Here is a 6,566-nt window from a genome sequence, read left to right on the forward strand (position 1 = left end):
GATCGTAGGGTTCTGCGAGGAACGTATTATAATTTGTTTCTGGTGGTTAAACATACGAGAATGAGCACTGACCCATGTGAGGCTTAGAGACATATCTGAAGATGCCTCTGATTACAGGTAACCACTCAGTATATCCGTTGCTAGTATTCTGGTTGACATTCACTGTCAATAAGCAGTTAAAACACTGAAAGAGGCATATTTGAAATGTCATGCCCCATAAAGGGAAACATTGATTTAGGTGTGCAAATCCTCTTTTTTAGTGCTTTGGATTTTGATTATATGCAGCCAGGGTCTGAAATTAACACCCGCCAAACGCGGGTAGATTTTCCATTTGGCGCGTACATCTCAGAAGACTACCCGCCACGCTGCCAGGTAAACATTTGTAGCAGAAGTCATGTAATTAAACAGCATCCTGAGAGTCTGTACTGTGGGCACACTGCTTTCATCTGTGTTGGAGTGTGAGACACATACACACCCATACTCTGTGAAGACATGCCCCTACTCTGCCTCTGACTAGCTTTCTGAGCCAAGCGTAAAAATCCCCTTCAGGTCACTGATAGCACGCATAAAGCCTGAGTGATACGCAAGCTGAAAAATGGCTAATGTATTCAGCTGGACTGATTAAGGTAGGAGTGTATCAGTTACACACATCTCAAAAACAGGGCTGAGAGGCTTTTGGTGCAGACATGGTGTAACACTGCAATCTATCTGTCCAGGTTTGTCTAACCAATCATCTGACCATAACCATTAAAAGGCAGAGTAGCGGCAGGTGGAAGATGGGTGTGTGTGTGTGTGTGTGTGTGTGTGTGTGTGCGTGCCACACTCTGACACAGACAGAAGACCAGACTTCATGGACTGTGCAAAGAAGCGGGCGATTGAGGTAACACCTTATTATGTCATTGAAATCCTGAAGCGAATGGATATGTGTTACAAAAAGGCAATTTATAATTTTGGCCAGTAAAAATTATGTTTGGCTGGTGGATTTTTTCCATCTACCTGCCACCTTGGCCGGTGAGTGAAAATGTTAAAGTTAATTTCAGGCCCTGATCGCAGCACTGTATGGTAAGGTTTACTGTGCACGAGTGGCCGCTGTTTTGGTGAAAAGAACAGATATCATGTTTTATACATTTGCTTTTTGCTGCTTTAAATCCAAAATTGTTCTGAGGAAACTTTTTTATATACTAAACTTTAATGTATAAAATGCATAGTTAGTGTGTGAGTGTACAGTTTAAAAAAAAAAAAAGGGAAGCAAAAATAAAATTCAATGTCAGCTGAATTGCTCTAGAATGCACTGTATCATATTGCAGTATCGTTTTTGTATCGAAATTCTGGGCCATGTATCGAGATATGGATCAAATCATGTGAGAGGGGGAGATGCACACCCCTACAACCCACCGAATCTTTCACAGGTTCAAAAACCCCACATACAAATAACTCAACTGCGCAAACAAAAAGTCCATACAAGACACCCACACACTGGATCTACAATCACATATAACAAGGGTACTCTGTGAAAGCAGTTATGAGATTGATGCCAATATTCATATATAGATATGAGCTGCATGTTGTAGCTCATACTTATAGAAAGTCTACCTTTACCACAAATGCCATAAACGCTCACTCCTCAGCTGTGCCTGGTTCTACTGCTGGTGCTTCTAGCATTGGCTGATGACACACTGGGCTTGGAGATGGCAAGACATCAAACATTGTACAGTCTTTCAGATCAACGCCGTGCTGCCTTATGGTCAAATCTGATGCGCATCCAGACATAACTTCCCACATGCACTGCACATTGTCTTGTCATGTTCTTTCCTGAACTCACACTTTTTTAATGTAGCCCAGCTTTCAAACAGTTTACGTTACAAGAGCGGCATTAGCCATTCAGGCCAGCTCGTATGTAAACTAAAGGACAAGCTGCTGTGTTGATGTATGGCATGGTGAGGTAGACAGGTCATGGCAGACAGCTACATACGTCCTAAGAGATAACAGCCACTGTTCACAACGTATAAGAGTCTGCATTTAAGAACCACTAATCAAAATCAAGATTTTTTTTTTATGGGTGCCCAATACTTGGTATTTTGGATTCAGTTCCAATTTGAAAGAGAGGTTCAGTTCCCAACCCTGCACAGTATTCACTTGCATGTAAGTAAACAGTGCTAGTGGTAACTGATTAAAGCTCCCAATTAATACAACAGTTATGTAAACAACTGGGTTGTTTTAGGGATATAAAGCTGAGGTAAGCATATTTAACAGATGTGAGAATTATGCATGTTGTATGTAATTGACATACCGAACACTAACTGTTGGCCTTTTGAGTCATTTCTGTACACCTTCCTCTAACTGGTTTGGTACAAAGCTAAATTCTTCTCTCTGTATGAATTATGACACTTTGCCATAGCACTGACATCTTCAAGACCTCAGTTACAAGTGTGCAACCATAGACAGAGACAAAACAGAATCTATGCATGGAAAAAAAAACATTAAAAAGTGATACAGTGAGATACACTACCCATGTGATCAAGATGTCTTCAGGGGCGCATCATAGCTCTGTTGTCCTCAGCAAACTGTCCCTGAGAGAAAATGAAAGCAAATGAATGCACCTCTTCCAACTTATGAATTATACTAAAATAAAATCTAAGGTGGATATTGCATACATAAATGATAAAGACCAACAATCTTTCTCTCGTGCAAACTCGCTAATACTCAGAATGTTAAGTAACTAATGTTGTGTACAACTACATCTTTAATTGTAGTATTCCTATCATGAATTTGACAAACAAGAAAAAATATTCATATTATTCAACAGTCCCCTTGGCAGCCCAGCTCCTACCGCCTACTGTAGTTAAGCAATCTACCCAGACTTTCTAAGTAATGTAACACTTTCTGAAAGTTCCAGCAAACAGCACAAGAACCATACATCCTTCCACCCACTATCCACTTATCCCCTGAGGGGGTTGCAGTGGAAGGCTGAAGCCTATCACAGCTGATACTGGGCATGAGGCCAGGTAATGTACACCCTAGACAGTTCACCAGTCTAACACAGGGCTGACACATAATTATGGCCCCGCCGAGTCATCAATTAATCTAATATGCATGTTTCTAGACTGTGGACCCAGAGGAAGCACGCAACAGCTGAAATTGTAGTCATATGCTTTACTAATATACTAAGGATAAATCACTTTGTTTGGCCAAGTATGTTACAGACAAGGAATTTGTTTCCGGTACAGATACGAGGCAGCCATCTGCTGTACCACCATTGGTGGCAACTTGGGGTTCAGTGTCTTGCCCAAGGACACTGTGACATGTGGACTGAAGGCACCGTGATTCAAACCTCCAACCTCAAATTTATTATCTTAATATTCTGAAAATTATACAAAATATTAAGAAAAATAAGACCTACATTAAACAGAGAAATGACAGGTTAATAACACTTTGTCCAACCTCAAAACTAATAGTTCCTCACAAATACATTTCAGAAGCTGTACCATGAAATTTCAGCTAATTAGTCAACTAATTAATCAACTAATCATTTCAGCATCTTAGTTTATAAACTGTGTTCTCCATACAAAATTTGTCATTTGTCACAATAAACTTGTCAAACTGACTATAGAAGAGTAAAAACACCATTTCCCTGACCTAGTGGAGTAGAAGTAAAAAGATAATACACAAGTAAAGCACACATTCTTCAAATTTGCACTTAAGCACCATGTAATCAGTTACTCTCTTCTTGAGGGAGCCAACACTAAACTCTGCACAGAAAGGCCTCAGCTGAGAGACAGGTTCAAACCTACAGACACGTGTAAAAGTGACAAATTGCCTTCATTAAGGTGGACATGTTAGCAGCAGTGTGTCAGAGAGTGGGTGAAAAGGCAGCTGGAGGAAAGTGCTTTGAACAAAGCAGCTTGTCACCAAACAAGGACAGAAACTGGGTCAGCAAAGTAAAAAGCCAAAACAGCAACTAGACACATTTGTGCTACGCATGGTGTAATTATTCTTTAGTGTTGTAAATAAAGGGGAATTGGGCTTACGTATAGTTTAAAAGAAATGAAACTATGTTATTGTTGATTAAATTTTAGTTAAAGACATTCTAGAGACCTGTCGCGCAAGTTACAAAATGAACCAACATCTGATGTGTGGTAACGTTACGGGATCGCCAACTGGGGCCAAAGATTTTGGTTTCTGACACCGTTCTGCATATGGCTACGTTCAGATGCTGATTTATGATCAGTTCAGAGAAAAAGAAGTCGGCCATGTGGCTGTGCAATTTAAGTACATCTAAATTATATCATGATACTAATGTGCCGGTAGATAAATTAGCAAGATAGCATGGCAAACTACTTGCGGAAATACACCGACCATCCCCCACACAGGGACTCGAGTGAATGGGCTAAACAAACTACAACGTGTTTCGTTACCCGAAACGCTTCTTGAGGCGGCAGATAGTACCCAGCCCCACTTTGTGACAATAATTGACTCAAATTCACCCTAGTGTTGTAAGACGACCCTGAATCTAATGCCCCTTCTTCTGTTAGGGGGAAGCTGAAATGTGTTGCAGCCCGCTGTGTTTAATTTCTTAACTTACTGCTAATGCAATGCTAAGCTTACGATTGTCCACATGTCATGGGTCACCAAGTATCTGAGGAAAACGGGACTGGATTTTACAAGCGCTAGATTGCAGTCACTGTTGTCAATTCACCGCGCAATACTTTGATCTTATCTATCCCACTAGTTACTCTATTTAAATGATCACTGGAACAGTTTGGTGCCCAGTCTGCATAGCTAACTTACTGTATGAGCTATACAGCGTTAGCCCACCGGCTAACATGCGAGCTTCGCCTCGGCAGCGGCCGTAGCCGTAACCCCACATGCCAGTCAGGCAAAGCAATTTAAGGCTTTGTTCCACTAATAGATAATACTATATGAGATAGTGTCGTATCTGATTATTTTAAACCAACAACTGGCTGCAATAACGTTTAGTTGGCTTGTCTAAAACAGCATTTCTAACGAGTACAGTGAGATCATCAGCTCGCTATCATTCTGAACCTGCTAGCTGGCTAACATTAGCATGCTGTGCAAGTGACAATGTTTTTATAATCTCGAACCTACTTGGCTAAAATCTTTCAATTGCCGTTATCTTCAATAGCTCCTGTGTCCAACTGAGACCATAGTATATACATTACTTTACATATAATAACTATCGTTACGTTATAATGTTAAGGCTGTTCAGACGTCCGACACAGTGGAGTGACCCGACATGCAAAAATAAGATGCCTGTAACCACTGTTATTTCAAAGCACCGCTCACTAAAGGCCGTGACAACTGCTGTGCTAAATGTATCCACCTTCCCCTCCGTCGAATACGGCGGGGTGGGGTAGGTAGATTGTTTGTGTAGCCGCTAACAGATCCATACTTCTCAACAGCGATATTTCAGCCAAATGGAAGTACGATATTATGTTACACCAATAACTAACCTATTTAACAAAAGCATCAAACATCACCTCGTGATTCAGATTAACTGAAAGCCGAGCTTCAGTGCTGACTAATTAATAGCGTCCGGTCCGTATGACAGGTTCAAGGAGAAATGAAGCCACATTTCTTCATTGAAACCCACCAGTGAGAGATGGAAAATAAACATATACCGAGGCCTCTGGAAGTTTGTCCCGCAGCCAAGCACCAGTCATAACAAGTGTCTTCACCCATCCCCCACTACACTTCATTTTCGCCTGTCTGGTCACCACTAGCCATAGATTAATGACACCCCACCCCCTCTTCACTGCTCAGTCATTCAGACTGGGAAAGTCAACAATAAGCTTACATCATCGGTGCAATCTGTGTTTTACACTGATTTTTTCCCCTCTGCATACATCATTCGTAACCACATTAATGCACCCAACGAAGACGTTGAAGTATTTACGTCGTACCCTTATTATTTAAGATTCATCAAATATGATGAATTACCTTTACTAAAATTGGTTGCTGACCTGCAAAACTCAGCATATTGAAACCCATATCACAATTTATTTTGCTGTGGTCAGTGAGTGTCCCCATTTATACGGCTGCACTCCCTCAACCTTTCTCTGGGTTAGAGGACTGTTCAATTTGTTTTCAACAGTGCAGCATGTTCAGTATGTCCTTTATTGCAGTGTTTTTTTCTGTATTTTTTTTTACAGATAACCTCTGCTGGGGAACACAGATGCACACACAACAATAAATTCTTTATTCCTCATTTCTCTACAAACATAAATGGTCTTATACTTGAACAGTGCCTTTCTATGATTTTACAGCACACTCAAAGCGCTTTCACATTATTCGGCCATTCACCCATTCGCACTCCCAAGCACTCACGCATTCACACACCGGTGACATCACCAGGAGCAACTGGGGGTTCAGTGTCTTGCTCAAGGACACCTCGACACGTTGACTGGAGAAGTCAGGAATCAAACCGCTAATCCTCCGGTTAGGAAACAACCCGCTCTACCTCCTGAGCCACAGCTGCCCCCGTCATAAGACAAGAGCACTCAGCATGTACCTCTGCCACTGCACAACATTTGCTCATGCTGTGTGAA

At 41.3% G+C, this 6,566-nt stretch overlaps 1 protein-coding gene across 7 annotated transcripts in view; it reads right to left on the bottom strand.

Annotated features, from left to right (window-relative positions):
- Window positions 1-5,708, bottom strand: part of LOC109974050 (F-box-like/WD repeat-containing protein TBL1XR1) — a 23,932-nt gene extending 18,224 nt beyond the window's left edge. The window contains exons 1-2 of one of the 7 annotated variants that reach the window (XM_020624056.1): window positions 5,107-5,307; window positions 2,510-2,570 (exon numbers count right to left, since the gene is read on the bottom strand). The gene's annotated coding sequence lies outside the window, so the exon portion shown is untranslated. Of the gene's footprint in view, window positions 1-2,509; window positions 2,571-4,788; window positions 4,985-5,106; window positions 5,309-5,471; window positions 5,577-5,611 lie in introns of those variants that run through there. The other 6 variants (XM_020624051.1, XM_020624050.1, XM_020624054.1 and 3 more) reach the window with 6 other exon arrangements.
- Window positions 5,709-6,566: the final 858 nt, after the last annotated feature.

This window comes from Monopterus albus, unplaced genomic scaffold (assembly GCF_001952655.1).
Source record: "Monopterus albus unplaced genomic scaffold, M_albus_1.0 scaffold319.1, whole genome shotgun sequence".
In the NCBI taxonomy this organism is placed as follows: domain Eukaryota; kingdom Metazoa; phylum Chordata; class Actinopteri; order Synbranchiformes; family Synbranchidae; genus Monopterus; species Monopterus albus.